This window comes from Balaenoptera physalus (assembly GCF_965194825.1).
Source record: "Balaenoptera physalus genome assembly, chromosome: X".
Classification (NCBI taxonomy): Eukaryota; Metazoa; Chordata; class Mammalia; order Artiodactyla; family Balaenopteridae; genus Balaenoptera; species Balaenoptera physalus.
The window spans coordinates 45,746,595-45,763,833 of NC_138903.1; the positions used below are offsets into that span (position 1 = coordinate 45,746,595).

General features: G+C 37.6%; 1 protein-coding gene across 4 annotated transcripts in view; it reads left to right on the top strand.

The window, feature by feature from the left end:
* Positions 1–17,239, top strand: part of MAGED1 (MAGE family member D1) — a 64,402-nt gene that overhangs the window by 23,460 nt on the left and 23,703 nt on the right. For 2 of the 4 annotated variants that reach the window (XM_082445155.1, XM_082445156.1), the window contains 2 exons: positions 2,683–2,786; positions 2,897–2,984. The exons of the other annotated variants lie outside the window; for them this stretch is intronic. The gene's annotated coding sequence lies outside the window, so the exon portion shown is untranslated. The remainder of the gene's footprint in view (positions 1–2,682; positions 2,787–2,896; positions 2,985–17,239) is intronic. 4 annotated transcript variants of the gene reach the window in all.

Genomic DNA, 17,239 nt, shown 5'->3' on the forward strand with positions numbered 1-17,239 from the left:
TTTATATTTGTTTATCCATGCCTATGGGTAGAGAGGAAAGTGCCAATGATCTTTTCCTAATTTGTCAGAATGGTCTTAGAAGTATTAATCTGTTTTTAAATATAGAGATGGCAATTTCAGCTTTACCAGATGTATTAGTTTCCTATTACTGCTGTAATAAATTGTGGCAAACATAGATAATAAACACAGATTTATTATCTTGTAGTTCTGGAGGTCAGCAGTCCTAAAATCAAGGTGTTGGCAGGGCCGAGCTCCCTCCAGAGGCTCTAGGGGGAAATCGGTTTCCTTGCTTTTTCCGGCTTCTTAAAGGCTACCGGCGTTCCCTTGGTTAATGGTCCTTTTCCCTATCTTCAGATCTACCAGTATATCATCTTCAACTCTCTGACTCTGACCTTCTACTTTCATGATCATATCTCCTTCTCTGACTCTCATCCTCCTGCTTCCTTCTTATAGACTCTTGTAATTACATTGAGCCCACCAGTATAATTTAGAATAATCTCTCCATCTCAAGATCCTTAATCACACATGCAAAGTCCCATTTGCCGTGTAAGGTGACATACTCACAGGATCAAGATGTGGACATCTTGGGAAAGCCATTATTCAGTCTACCACACCAGGTTAATGAATTACCAAATAAGATACTTAATTAGAATTACACATTTCTTTTGTGGGTTATTTTCATAGAAATAAGCATCAATTTCTAAAGTTGCAGGAGTCTTATAAAATGCTTTTCTTTAAATAATACTTCTAAGGAAAGATATGTATTAACAGAGAATAGAATTAGTTGGTAGCAGTTATGAATATTCATAAGTCTCCATATTGTAAAAGAGAACAAGATTGACATTCTCATTAAAATTCTCAATTTAACATCTTTCAAATTTAGATTATTTGAAATAATTGTGAAGCAAAATGGTTTCCACCCCTCCAAGGCTGTAGGGAGAGAGTACAGAGCCCACATCTCTTTTTGAGTTTCCTTTTGTTGATTGTGAACATTTGCATTTGTAAAGTTAGGCTCTGGAATTTCACTAGCTATTTTTAAAGAAAAAGCAGGTCTGGAGCCCAATTTTGCTTGTAGAAATGGAGAAAGGTCTGAAAAGGATTTTCTGTATTATCAGTGAAATTATATATTTTGTGCCTCGTAAAGTAGTTGTTAAGATTCAGTGTGATCACTTTTACAAAATCCTGACACCTGCGTCAGTGAGTGAGACCAGTTTGAGTCTCTTACACTCTTCTGTACTTTCCATCTTTTGTCTCTTATTAATTTCCTCTGACTTGTTTTAAATTTTCACAAATTATTTTCCTAATCTCCTGATTAAAGCTATCCCTTGAGTTTTTCATTTGGGGTATTGTATTTTTTTTTAAGTTGATTAGGTTTAATTATGATATACCACTTGTTAAGAGTTTCCTGTTGCTTGGAAATATCTTTAAGTTTGTTACTTATTTCTTTATCCATGGTAAAATACTGATTTTATGGTTTGTGTTTGCTAATCCCAGTGTTTGAAGTCTTTTCTGTTATCAGCTGATCCTGTTGATTTGCTTCTTTGTCTAATTCAAGGTTCAAGGATCCCAGGGCAAGTCCTATAGTTCAACCTGAGCTACAAAATGACCTGCTTCCCATTCATCCTACCCCGAGATGGTAGTCTTTGGGGTCCCAGCTTATTGTAGGGAGGGTCTCCTGATAGTTTTCCTACTCTGTGTAGTTCTGGGCTTTATCTGTTTCCTTTGCCTTTCAACGCAACTGAAATATAGAAAGTTAAATTTTGGGGGGATTGCCTCTCTGCTTATATTTACTTCTCTAGGTTCCCCTTTTCCCATGGTGTTGCTCTGATATTTCCATATTTTTATCGCCCTGTCTTTTTGTTGTTTTCAAGTAGTTGTTACTTCTTTTTCACCAAGATTTTTTTTAGTTGTTTTATCATGAGGGTTTGTCCAAACAAGCTGGGGGGCAGAACTAGCAAATTTTCCTAGAACTCTTTCATTTTCTTTTGAGATTAGGTTTAGGCTCAGAACGTCTCATTACCTTTTGGGTTTTTATTTTCTTTATTTTATAGAGGAAAGATCTGTTGGCTGAGGAAATATGTACAACCTAAAAGTAGGGAGTTAAGTTTGATTCGGGGACCTTACTAAGGGAGGAGACAGGGTATATAGGAGTTCTTTGCTGGAAAAAAATGTAGTCGAACATCAAAATATTACTGCTAATCACAAAAATAGACATCTCAAGTTAACGATTTTAGTACTTTTCTGTGTATGGGAAGATGCAAGAGTCTGGGCTCAAATTATTCCTTAGATACGCATCTTATAACTGTCTAGGGCCAGTATCCCCAGCACAGAATGCTTCCTGTTTTTCTCCATCGTGAATTCCCTTCAGGGCGCACCATGCGGGAGGGGTGGGAGGCGGCTGCAGTGGCTGCTGACTTGATGGCTGGCAACATTTGTTGTTTACTGGAATGGCAGGCAACACTCCCTTTGCACACATCCAGTGCTCAGAAAAGTAAGGATATTTGCCCAAGGTCCAATAGCAAGTAAGAAGTAACATTGGGATTTTAGCCTTGCTCTATTCAACCCTGAAGCCTATGTGCTTAACCAATTCAGTGCACTGTAACCTTTGGATTCCAGTGTTTTTTGTTCCTGGATTATGGAACAAATCCATGGAGAGTAAATGACTTGTGTTTTTCTTATCAGGTTTTCATCCCTCAAGGTCAGCGCCCTCTCCGTGGCTCTTGGGAACACAAGCATTTCTATGCCTCTTTCACAAGACCTTTGCCTGGTTCTAAAACATCTAATAAGTAAGAAACCCCCTTCCATCACCCCCCCCCCCGTACCCTTCAGAACTGAATTTAGGGACATGCAGTACCCCAGCTCTAACCACAAACTTTTATTTCCTTTTCAACTGCAGGATTTTCCACATCAAAAGACCAAAATAAATTCCCAGCTGAATTTGGAAAGAGCTAAGGACAAAAGAACCCAGAAAGAAATCCTCTTAGGTGAGCAAAGGAAGGAAACTGAGGTAGGGAGGGACTTGTGAACTTACAGCTTTATTAGATAGTGTTAGGATAGTTTTGGAATTTTGGTTGGTGAATGCCCACAAGGCCCCTTTGCATGGTGGAAAACACAGGAGCTTAAAAGCCAGGCATACTTGAATTGGCTGTCAGTTCCCCTACTTACTAATTCTAAAATATTGAGTAACTCAGTTTCCCTCTCTGACCATCAGTTTCTTCATCTATACATTTGTAATAATAATACCTATCTCTCAAGGTTTCCATGTGAAATATAGTATTTCAGTGAGTGTTTGTGCTTGGTATATGCTTACTAAACAGTTGTAGTAGTTGTTGTCTTTATTGTTGCAACTGTAGGGGCGGGAAAATTTTCCCTTCTTCCTTTATAGGTCCCTTGACTGGTCTAATAATTAAACTGACATAAGACAGATTAGCAGGAGAAAAACAAATTTAATTTTGTATGTACAGGAGTCCCACAAAAATGTGAGACTCAAGTGATCAGAGCAGAGAGCTGTTATACCTTGTAGATTAAAAAAACAATGTATTTGTGAAGACTCGACAAGGCAAAGGGGTTTGGCCTAGAAATAGTAAATAGTAAAGAATTAACAAGGTTTGTTTGTACAGCCTTCTCGGGCCCTAAATTCCCTATCTCTGGTGATAAGGATGCCTTCTACCCTTCTGGTACAGGGAGGATATCTTTCTCTTGAGAAAGTTTTCTCCTGCTTTCAGGGGGACAAAGGAGTGTCAGAGTATTGTTCTTGCACCAGCTGGTTCTCAAGTACCTTTAATTCAAAATAATCAATATGCCAACATGGCATATTTTGGGGTGACATATTCTAAACCCCTATACCCCTCTCAAACTCTCCATCTGGTGGGTGCCATAAAATCAGGCAAAAGAGAATCTTTCTTTTCCTATTTTCTTTTTGGTTACCTTTTTGTTAGCATGCCCAGTTACTTCTCCCTTCTCTATTGCTTCCCCTTCTTCAGTGCCCAGAAAATGAATCTCTTGCTGTCTCTCTTCTTCCAAATCCTTGCTTTTCTCTCTTAGTTCTACACATTCAACACCTCCTTTGTTCAGGTCATCTTCCCATTTCCACTCAGTTGAATCTCTTTCGTTGTCTCTGCCATTAGCCTCCAAACAAACTAGTCATCCTCACATCACTTTGCTTCTCCAAGTCCCTCTCTCCCTGAGTTGGGAGGCCACCTAAAAATGAGACAAAGCCATGAAGTCCCTAGACCTTAGTTTTCTGACTAATTTTCTTTCTACCTCATTTTGGCAGTTTCATTTCATCAGGTAAAAGTTATATGTGTTTTTTCTGTCTATTCTTTGTTTGCTTATGGATATCTTTATCTTTTTTTTTACATACTTTGTATTATAAAGGTAGACACATGCTCATCGTGAGGATTTTGGAGAACAACAAAACTTTATAAGGAAGGAAATAAAAATTGTCCATTTCATTACCCAGATATAAATCGTATTAACTAATTGATATATTTCTTTTGAGTATATACAATTTTGTATCCTGCTGTATTAGTTTGCTAGGACTGCCATAACAAAGTACCACAGGCTGGGTATCTTAAATGGCAGAAATTTATTTCCTCAGAATTCTGAGGCCTAGAAGTCTAAGATCAAGGTGTTGACTGGGTTGGTTTCTTCTCAGTCCTCTCTCCTTGGCTCATAGATGGCTATCTTTTCCTCCCTGTGTCTTCACATGGTCTTCCCTCTTTGTGTCTCTATGTTCTAACTTCTTCTTATAAGGACACCAGTCATATTGGATAAAGGCCTACCCTAATGATCTCATCTTAACTAAATTACCTCTTTAAAGGTCCTATATCCAGATACAGTCACATTCTGAGTTACTGGAGGTTAGGACTTCAACATGTGAATTTTAAAGGGACACAATTCAACCCATGCTTTCTCCTCTAAAACCTGCTTTCTTTAAAAATTATCTCACATGAGAATCTCCCTTGTCAGTAACAATTTTGGGCAACATTTTTGTTGCCTGCGTAATATCCCATCATAAGAGTATACTGCAATTTATTTAACCATTTCCATGTTTTTGGATATTTTGTGTGTTTCCATTTTTTCACTAATATAAATGCTTCAATGAATCGTTTTGTACATGAATCTTTATTTGCATATCTGACCATTTTGTTCGGTAGATTGTTTAAAGAGTAATTACTGGCTCAAAAGGTACGACTATTCTCTGGCTCATAATTACACACTGGAAAGTTGTTTTCTAGAAGTTTTTACCAGTTTACATTCATACCAGCAAGAACAACAGTCAAACATGCACTCATATAAACTGCTTGGTGAGAATGAGAGGAACAGTTAATCTCACATGGTTGTTTCAATTTACAGTTATTGATGACTGATAAGGTAAAATATTTCATGTATTTATTTTTTATATTTCCTTTTTTGTGACTGGTTTACTTATGTTTTTTGCCCATTTATGTTTGAGGATCTATCATTTTAGATGATAAGGTTATGACTAAGAGTAGGATCTATTTCAATGAGGGAAATCTCAGAAAAAGCCAAATTCCGAAGAATATTATGGATCCAGAATCCAAGAACAATTGGTCAGAGTCTTTTCTGTGGAGAAGACTTGGCATGTGATGACATAGGCTGCAAGAAGGCTTGGCAGGGAAGAATCTAACATATTCCTTTCTCCAGGCAAGTCTGTTGCGGGCACAATACTGCCACTTATAAAAATAATCCTACTGAAGAGAAAGGCTGAGAGTGCATTGGCTGAGAAAAGGCTGAGCTAGATGTCTGTTATATGAGGAAAGCCCCTAGGAGAAAGAGCATAGAGATATGGTTCATAGGACTATGACTCTGCAAAGTTTTTAGAATGTGTGAGACACTGGGAAATTTTTGATGCACAGAAGCCCTACATGTATGATTAGTGTCTAAAAGTCTTTTGTTAGTGTTCAAGGTTGATGCCTCAGAGTACTCTAGTAGAGAGAAATCCTGTGACGGTAATGAATATAAAGGAATTTTTAGTCATGAGGCCAATCTTAATTTGACATCTGAGGATTCACACCTGGGAACTTATTAATATGGCTGTAAAAATGTGGGAAGGCCTTCAGGCAGAACTCGGTTCTCTTTCAACACCAGAAGTTTCATAGGGTGGGGAAACTTTCCCAATGTGAAAGAAATTGCAGTGAATAATCAAGGTTTTTCCACCATATGAAAATGCATAGTGAAGAGAAACCCTATGAGGGTACAAACTGGGAGAGACTTCAGGACAAGCTCAGACATTTTCTTTTGAAATATGAGAGAGTTCCAAGGGAAGAAAAACCTCTCTGGTTGCAATGCCTGTGTGGAAGGCTTTTCAGATCTAGCTCAGATCTTATTAAGCCAAAAAAGAATTCATGGTGCAAAGAAAGCTTATACATGTAATGAATGTGGGAAAGGGGTTTTGTTGATATGAGTCCTTATAGAATATCAGAAAATTCATAGTGGAGATGGAAGGAGATCCTTGTTTATCATCTGCAAATTCATAGTGGAGAGAAACTACTAGAATGAATAAGCCTTCAATTAGAGGCTAAGTCTTATCTATCATTAAGTGATTCATAAAGGCAAGACCCTCAATGTATGTAAAAAATATGAGTATGCTTTCCTTAGGATTTAGCCTTATTTGGTATCAGTGAGTTCATAGTGCAGTGAATGTAGAAAGGCCTTCAATTTGAAGTGTAATCTTGCTCAGCATTAGACAGTACAGGTATCTGATTAATGTAATGCTGTGGAAAGGTCTTTGTGAGAAAAATCAGATCTTGGTAAAAATGAAAAAAAGATTCATAATAAAAGTTAATTAAAATACTTTCCATTTATTGCATATAATTATACACCTACCATGTATACTACTACTATAAGAACTTTACATAGTTTGTTTAATCATTTAATTCTTGGAACAATCGTATAATATAGGAACTCTCATCCTTGTTTTACATGTGAAGAAACCAAGAAAAAGAGATGGAAGAATTTTCCCAAGGTCACACAGCTATCACTGGAAGAGCCAGGGTTTGAATCCTAGACAGTTTAATTATTCTGGGTTTATACTGGCAATGTGTAAATCTTCAGAGATTTGTTAGCCTTTATTCATCATTAAGTGATTCATTCCAGAAATCACAATTCACTCTTCAGTGCAGTGAGTTTTGGTAGCCTTCAGTCAGTTTTGGAATCTGGTAAATACTCCCAGAAACTCCACATTGAGCTCCAGAAAATGGAGTAAAGGTTATAAAGAGTTTATCGCTTTGAATAGGGATCACCTCCAAACTTGAAAGATTTCATTAATAACTGGATTCTCTTCTCAAATGTTCACCATAACCACTTCTCATGGTGTAGGCTCTGAAATTGGCTAGGTCAGTTTCATCATCACGAAATACGGGAGAATTGTCCAGTTCTAAAAAAGACTGAGTAAGAATGGAGGCCAGACAGATGTGTGTGCTGGAAGCTTCAGGAAAGGTTCCAGATCATTTTAGGAATTATAACCAGAAAAGCCAAAATAAACCGAGAAAATCTAGCCGATAAGAAGTGGAGAAACTAGGGTATATGGAATGATTTTCCTCCCGGTATGGGTATAGACATAGGTTGCTTGTCTGTCACCCAGTATTCAGAGGAACTACTGCTTGAAATTGCCATAGGAATATTCAGTGCCTTAGCATTGACAGATCAGTGTGACTTCCAGAAACCCAAGGTATAAGAACTCTAATACATTGATTTTTATATCCTCTCACTTTAAGAAGGCAGCATGGGGATTTCCCTGGTGGTCCAGTGGTTAAGACTCTGCGCTTCCACTGCAGGGGGCATGGGTTCAATCCCTGGTTGGGGAAATAAGATCCCACATGCCGCGTGGCACGGCCAAAAGAATAAAAAAAAAAGAGGCAGCATGGTACAGCAGAAAAGTATTTATGTTCTAGAATCAGCTATACCTGGGTTTATTTACCAGCTTAACCACCTTCTAGCTGTGTGACCTTGGTTATATTTAATAAATCTCTCTGAGTCTCATGTTGCTCATTTTTTAGGTCAGAATATTAATACCACAACAAGTTGTAAAGATTCAAGGGATTTTAAGGGTTATAAAGTGTCTAGTGTAGTGCCTGGCACATAGTATACACTTAATGAATGTTTGCTATAATTTTTTTAGTTCTGCCAGGGCCTCAACCCTCTATAATACAGAGCTCCCCGACCCCAGTGTTTTACAGCTGTGTTGAGATATTAATCACTTTAGACCATGAGCTTCTGCTAAGTCATATGGTACCTTTGTGTGAATTGGAATATGGTATCTCTTCCTCAAAACATTTTATTAATACCTGCCAGAAAATTGTCATAATAAATGCAAATATCTATGATGTGCACAGTGTGAATGATACCCTGCAGAATCATGTGATGCAAAGCTTGCACAATCTGCAAATGGTAGGCTAAATAGTGGACCTCCAAAGATGTCTGTCTTAATTCCCAGAACCTGAATATGAACCTGATATGTTATTTGGAATGATAAAAGGTTAAGGATTTTGAGATATGGAGATTGTCCTAGATGATTAGGGTGGGCCCAGTATAATCACAAGGCTCTTTATAAGAGATAGGCAAGAGGGTCAGAGTTATAGAGAGAAGATATGTGGGCAGAAGCAGGGGTCAGAGAGGAAAGAAGATGCTAAGCTGATGGCTTTGATGATGAAGAAAGGGACCATGAGCCAAAAACTGTAGACTCTCTAGAAGCTAGAAAAAGCAAGGAAATGGATTCTCCCCTAGAGCTTCCAGAAGGAATGCAACCTTGTGAACCCATTTTAGACTTTCGACTTCTAGAACTGTAAAAGAATAAACTTATGTTGCTTTAAGCCACTAAGTTTGTGGTAATTTGTAGTGACAATAGGAAACTAATACACTGTACAGGCAGCCCAATTTGCCTGGAGCTTCCAGGCCAGTTACTTCTGGCAATGAACAGTCTTGTCCAGTATAGCCCCATGTCTGTACCTATGTTATCATTTTGTATGTGTGTTATGGTCTTAAGATTTGGAAACAGTGCTCCAATAGATTGTTGTTCCATTTGAGAAAGGAGTTTTTCTCTTCTGTACTTTCCCAGGGGTTCTGGATGCCGAAGGAATGAAGATAAGTTCATCCATTGTTTCTCCAAGTGTGATATGCCTGGTAGCTCAGGTGCAGCACTTTGCTTGTTATCAGATTTCTGATCCTTAGAGAGGAATATTTTCTGAATCAATTGAGGTGAAATTGAAGTATAAATCAGAATACCAATATATGGGGTTTTGTCTCTTCGGATGACAAGATGTCTCTTCAATGGGTAGTGCTGGATGTATACAGACAGAATTTACCTCCTGATACCAGTTTTTGCTACAACATACTGTTGCAAAGAGTGTTTAGGAGATACTCTGCCATTAGTTATGTTAATTCTCCCATGTTAATTCTCTTAGATCAACTCCAGTAATTACTGAGGCACTCCATTGTGACAGCCTACATTCCAGGATAAGAAATAAATTTTATATCTTGTGCCAATTCCAATTGATTGAAATCGGTTTTCATAATATGCTGGCTTGACAATGATTCTGAGGTGCAAGGGGACAATTCTATGGTAGATTACTGATGTCTGCCATAGATAGGAGATTGGCATCAGGCTGGCCTCATATATTACATCCTTATGATGATTCTTTTATTTATTCAGAAACATTTGTTAAGCATCTTCTTTATACCAGGCACTGTGATATATATTTTGAATAGAGAGATGAAAAAGATATGTTCCTGGTCCTAGAGAAGCTGATATTAGTAGAAGAGACACATAAACAAATCTACACAGCGAAATATCACAGATGCTTGATAAAAGTCTATATAGAATACATTAGAGACACAGAGGAGGACATAGTTAATTCTGTTGGGTGGGAGAGCATTCCAGAAAGAAATTAATGCTTAAGTCCTGAAAGGTGTGTAGATGTTGTCAGTTTTAACTGTTGGGGCTGAGAAATAGAAGAGAGTCATTCCAAGCGGTGGTGGTATGAGCAAAGACATTATATGAAATAACTCAATGTTTTCAGTATATTTATGGTATATTCAAGATGGTTAGTATACTTGAAACATAGAAAGTGAGAAGGTATTTAATGAGACGAAGATAGTGGCCAGATCATTGAGAGCCTTGAATGCTATACTAAGAACAGTGGGGAGATATTGGGATTTTAGTCAAGGGATAAACAGGATCAGTTTTGCATTTTAGAAATATCCAGTGGATGAGTTTTTTTTTAATTAATTTTTATTGGAGTATATAGTTGCTTTACAATGCTGTGTCCATTTCTACTGTACAGCAAAATGAATCAGCCACACACATACATATATCCCCTCTTTTTTGGATTTCCTTCCCATTTAGGTCACCACAGTGCATTAAGTAGAGTTCCCTGTGCTATACAGTATGTCCTCATCAGTTGTCTAGTGGATGAGATTTTGATGGATAGACTGGAGAAGACAGAACTGGGTACAGGGAGACCAGTTCAGAGGCTATTACAAAAGAGGAGAGATGTTGAAGCCTGAGTTAAGGCAGTGGGAATGAAATTAGAATACATGTATGTGAAAAATTAAGAACTCAGTGGCTGACTGGAGGATATAGGTAGGCCGATGAGAGGAAGGAATCTAGGATGATCTTCAGTTTTCTTTCTGCCTTGGGTGGTTGAAATGTAAAAGCCATTCCATGAGCTGGAGAACTCAGAATAAGGAACAGGTTTGAGGGGGAAAAATGATGAGTTCAATTTTGAACAGTCAAAGTCTGAAGCACCTTTGGAATGCCCAAGAGGAAGTATCCAGTAAGCAGTCAGGAATTTATTCTGCTGTGAAGCAAGTAGGGTTACAGATAGATTTGGAGGTCATCAAGCATAGAAGTGGTGGTTTTAATTAAGGTATGAATGAGCTTGCCCCAGGAGAGTGTGTAGAGTGAGAAAAGGTGGGGGCGGGGCAGAATCTCAGAAATACAGGCATTTGGGAGTGGGGATGGGGCAAAAAAGCTAAGAATGAGCAGCAGGAAAGGTAGGAGGGGAACCAGGGGAAATACTACATTCTTCTTGTGCCCTCTTGTGGCAGTCTGAGTTTCTTTCCCAGAATAAATTTCCCCTCTCCTGTCTTCAGTCTCCCCTGTCTCTGACTATCTTGGACCCATAATTTCCAATTCTACTCTACCTGTGAGACTGGGGCTACCAGGTCCTCTGGTGGTCACTTCTCAAGTGTAAAACTCCCCTTTGACTATTGCTACAATTTAAGAACAATTTGGAACACCCACTTCCATAAGTTGCAAAAGAATAAAAGGCAAACATTCATGTAGTGAATGAAGTGAAGGGGCCCTTCACTTTCTACATTTATATGTTCCTCACCTCTTGATCTATTCTGTTGGCCATATTAATTTCAGTAAGTCCCAGTTCTCATCATATCCCTTTCCTTTATAATTAACTAGCTCCCTTTATAATGAAAGTATATTCTATTTTGTATTTTTATTATAGTAAGTATAATGTTTAGATACAATATATTCTATATTATAATAAGGCCTATATATGGCTTAAAAATATATAGTCATAACAAAAAATAGCAGTATTTAGCTTCACCTCCCCACACTCACCAGGCTCAAATGCCTGAAGTAACCAACTTTGAAATGTGTTAGCTATTTATTTTGGTTTTTATCTCAATAGTTCTAAACAATACGGCTATACTATTATTTCTTGAGTTACTTATTTCAGGTATTAGCTGTTGACTTCCCATTATGGTAGATGAAGATTAAACTTTCACTTTTCCTCTCCTACTTCCCTTCTCCATCCTTTTAATATAGTTATAGCATACATTTTTAATGATAACGTTTACATTATTGTGTGTACATTGTTCACTAAAGAGACCAATAGTGAATTGTGATTACATTTTTCTTGTACACATTTTTATCAATTCTAGATTTAATAATTGCTTTTCACCTGCATTTTTTATATATTACTATCTTTTCCATCTAATCTGTATGTCTGTTGTTTAGTTTTTGTTTTTGTTTGGGTTTTTGCAACATGCTCAAGTAAGTTAGGTTATCCAGAAAATTTATTTTCTGGAAATCCCCTTTCTAGAGCTTTCTTTCCTGTTCCAATCTGGACTATTTCCACCCCCCAACTCCTGGAAACTTTTAGAATTTCTACTTTATCACTGATACTCTGAAATTTCATGGTGATGTGTGGATATTTGTGTATCTATTGTACTGGACACTTGGTAGACTCTTTCAGTGTGTATGTTCTTGTGCTTAAGCTCTGGAAAATTTTATTGCAAGCTCCATAAGGACGGAGATTTTTATCTAATTTATTTCTGTGTCCGCAGTGCCTGGAATAATGCCTGATACATGATAGGCACTTATTATTTGTTGAATGAATGAATTATTATTTACATTTAAAATAATATGAATAAAATAATGCCAGTAAACCCACCAGCCAGGACAAGAAATAGAACATTAGCCATACCTTAGTGCCCCCCCCTCCCATGTGCCCTTCTCCAATCACCCCTCCCGTCTACCTCCATCTAGAGATAACACTTCTCCCTGACTTTTGTATTAACAATCCCCTTGGTTTTCTTATAGTTTTATCACCTTATATGTATGTCCCTAAACAATATATTGTTAATTTTTTAAAAATTGAAAAGCACACATCTAATTGCATGAGAAAAGGATAGTATTGCCCCTGTTAGATAATGTGTCCTAGGAAAACATAGGTTCTGAGTCAAAGACTGACTTCAGCGTCCCTGAGAATTTAGTAAAGCCATTTCTGGGAAAATTAGTGATTGAGATCATGAAGTTTCGTGTAAAGTTCTTTGCCTGTCTGGCTTTAATTTTTCTATTGTAGATAATTTTTCTTTCTATCTGTAAGCTTGTAAGATGTTTTCTTTATTCTTTGAGTTCAGGAATTTGATCAGGGTATGCCTAAGTATGTTTTATAATGTAAGCTTCATGAAGGCAGGGATTTTTGTCTGTTTTGTTCACTGATATATCTCAAGGGCCTTAGAACAGTGCCAGACACGTAACAGGTCCTTATTAAATGTATTGATTAGATTAACATATAGCACCATAAAGTAATGAATGGATAGGTGAATGGATAAATGAATTAGTCAATGAATCAATCTTGTCTGGAATTCAGAGGGATCATATGGTAGTTCCATTTTTAGTTTTTTGAAGAGCTTCCATACTGTTTTCCATAGTGGCAATTTACATCCCCACCAACAGTGTACAAGGGTTCTCTTTTCTCCACATCGTTGCCAACATTTGTTATTTGTAGACTTTTTGATGATAGCCATTCTGACAGGTGTGAGGTGATATCTCATTGTGGTTTCTTTTTAAATTGAGGTAGAGTTGCTGTACAATATATGTTTCAGATGTACAATATGCTAATTCACAATTTTTAAAGGTTATATTCCATTTATAGTTATTATAAAATATTGGCTATATTCCCTGTGTTGTACAGTATATCCTTGTAGCTTATTCACTTTATACCTAGTAGTTTCTGCCTCTTAAACGCCTACCTCTGTCTCACCCCTCCCCCTTTCCCTCTCCCCACCAGTAACCACTAATTTGTTCTCTATATCTGTGAGTCTGTTTCTTTTTTGCTATATTCACAAGTTTGTTTTATCTTTCAGATTCCACGTATAAGTGATATCATAGAGTGTTTATCTTTCTCTGTCTAACTTATTTCACTTAGCATAATACCCTCCAAGTCCATCCATGTTGCTGCAAATGGCAAAATTTCATTCTTTTTTTATGGCTGAGCAGTGTTTCATTGAATGTATATGTCACATCTTCTTTATCCATTCATCTGTTGATGAACACTTAGGTTGCTTCCATATCTTGGTAATTGTAAATAGTACTGCTAATGGATTAGCAGTATTGACCTTGTTGTATTTGGGTCAGTACCACTAGAACACCCAACTATGTGCAAGTATGAAAAGTGTTCTTATGCAAAAGAGGTCACATGTGAAGTCCAGTTCTCACACTGCTTTATTTCCAGAGAACAGTTGGCATTTCTGTACAACACAAATTGTCCTAGGGTAAAAACTGAAAATTCCAATATTTGGGCCTAGTTACCTTGGACACAAATTGTACTCTGAAATGGTGTTATTTCACTAATAAGCAGACAAGCACAGTATTTAAGTTTGTATGCAAGGGCTCAAAAGCTAGCCCAAAGCTAGCTAGCAAAAAGAAAAAAAAAGAAATAGCCAAAATGACTGTTAGAGTATAAATTTCCAGAAAACTTGTTAACAAGAACATCCTATCAGACTAAATTCTAGTATTTTATTAAAAGGGTTTTTTACCCCTTAAGAAATGGTTCACCGATGTATAATCTGTCTTTCTCTAGTAAGGCTTCCGTACATCTGGATGAATATCTAACTCCTTTCTAGTATTTCACATAAAGATTTGCCACCCTATCCCATGAAAGAGTTCTAAGCAATCTTAAGTGCTAATCAAAAACAAACTCCACCTAGAAACTTGTTTGTGTTAAAAGACGGATAAAGCCAGTAAAGAGAATTTACATGATTTCAGTGGTCTACATCGTGTGGGAATTGTAAGGGATCAATAAATAACACTTGTCTTCCCTGCCTAGGTTCAAAACCAATTAAAATATAAATGTAGGAATCAGATAGATGGAGATCAAAACATCATCTTCATTACTAATAAAGCTGGTTGGAGAAGATGGTTTTAGTGTGGAGTTCCAATTAGTGTGGACCACAGAATTAGGCAAATTTACCCAGACAACTGCAAAACCACAAGACTCCAGGCCAAAGTAGGCGCCTTATTGTATGGCAGGGAGCCAGTCAGAATGCATGTTCACTATAGGCACACAGATTCCTGAAAGGGAAGCAGAGAGCAAGGGCCCAAGCCAAGCCTACTCAGATATTTCTCCTAAACATACTAGTCATATAACTCATTTCTTTTCCCATGGACAGAAAAGCAGGAGTGTTAGTCTAGTTGAAGTTCTTCCACATGGAAAACATGAGAAGTAAAGATTAAGCATTCCATCTAACATAGCTCAGTGATATCTTCAGTATTGCCATTTGCTTGAACCTGTCTATCCTCTTCAGTACCAAAAATATCACAATTTTGCTTTTAGCTTCACAAAAAAACTGTTGGGATATTTAAGGAAGACTTAAGTATAGTGCACATAACTGCATAGTTTCATATTAAAGTCATATCAATGGAATATTTAAAAACTCCATCTAAATGCAGTAACAAAACATGAAGAAATGCTTCTTAAAGGCAAATATACCAAAAGGAATCCATTTACAACTAGCTAAAGTGCGAACACAAAATATTGTAACTTTTGAGCATGGTCTGTTCCTCTACTTACTAAAGCTCTGAAATGAAGCTTCAAGTAAGAAATTTCCCTACTATATCTGCATTCATGTAATACCCACATATTGGGAAAGTATGTGGTATGGGGGCAGGAGAGAAGAGAAGGGAAGGGAAAAAAGAGAGAGAAAATGAGAAAGATTGCAGGGGATGGGCACCATGTGTAAAATTGTGGATGATAGCTGTGTATTTGATGCAGAGATGGGGAGAGTATTAAGTGACAGTGGGATAGTGGGGGTGATGTGAGCAAGGTATGTGTGATCATGGTGGCAATGGGGACGGTGTGAATAATAGTGGAGGATGGTATGAAATCACTGAAAATGAAGTCAGGGGCAATGTGAATGATAGTGACAGGACAAGATCAGAAAGTATGTGATAATGATAGGGATGCAGTGTATGTCATACTGTGGAAGATGAGAATTGTGCATATGTATGGTTGTGTGAAAGAGTAGGGAGGGAGAGAAAATAGTGAGAAAGGACACGATGTTAATGAGACACTGGGATGCTTGTGTGTTTGAAAATGTGGATGGGGCATTTCAAGCAATAATAGGAGGACGTAGACAGTGGGTGGAATGGGGAAAATGTAGTGTGATGGTAGAAGATAGGTACATGGTGGAAGTGATAGGGTTAGTGTGTTTGTATGTTTGAGTGTGTGATGCTGGGGGCAATAAGAAGTGTATCAATTAGTGGGGGGCCGATAGGTACAGTGAGCATGCATGACAATGGGGAATGGTAATACTTATGATAACTTAGAGCATGGAAATCATGAGTGTCTGAGTGGAGTTGTTGAATAAAGTATGTGATGGGTAAATGCAGTTTCTGAGTGTCAGTGAGGAATGGCAAAAGAATGTGTGAGAATGGAGGTGATGTGGTTATTGATTGTGAGTGTGTATGATATGGAGATGGCATGAGCATGTGGGAAGGGGATTTTGGAGGATGATGGAGGTTTTATAGTGGGGATGTGGACTGTATGTATGTTAGTGGGTATGGATAGGCACTGTGTGATAGTGTAGGGATTGAGTAATGGTAGATGTGACTGAGTGATGGAGATGGTGTGTGTGATAATGGAGGTTGATTAGAGGTACTTGTATTTGACAGTGGGTGTCATGGTACTGTATGGACACTTGTGTGTATGATAGTACAGGATAGGATAATGTATGTGCAGAAATGGGAGTAATAAAGACAGTGTGTGGGTTAGTGTGATAGTTTGGAGAATTGGGACAGTGTGTGGAGATCATAAATCATAGTCATTATCATATAAGTCATAGAGGGAATCATGTATGAATGAGATAGTGTATTAAAGATTCTATGTGTGTGTTTGTCAGAGAGAGAGAGATTTCATGTTTTGTGATAGGCATTTGGAATTGCATTTGGATATGAGTAACAGAGATCTGAAAAGTAAGTTGCTTAAAATGACTAGGGGATATCTTTATCTTACTAAAACAAATCCAATGGTATAAAGCCCAGGACTTCCATGATTTCATCAGTGTCTCAGGTACCACATATTTTTTTGTTGTTGTTCCATGATCTTTAGCATGTGGCTCCCATCAGTTGCAGGATGGCTGCTGCAACTCTAGCCATCATTTATATGTTCCAGGTAGGAAGATGAGGAAGAGGAGAGGGCAAAATACCTTGTCAGTAGAATTCATCTCCTTTATACAGAGCTTTCCCCCAAATCCTACCCAACAACTTTCATCTACATCCAGTGGACAGAACTATGACACATGACCACCACTGTCTGCAAGAGTGTCTGGGAAATATGTTTACAATTGGGAACATTATCACCCATAATAAAAATCAAGGTTTATTTACTAAGAAAAAGGGATGTTGGGTAGGATATAGCCAGTAGAGAAAGAGGTTGAAGATATGGGAGAGAGGGTATAATTAATAGATTAA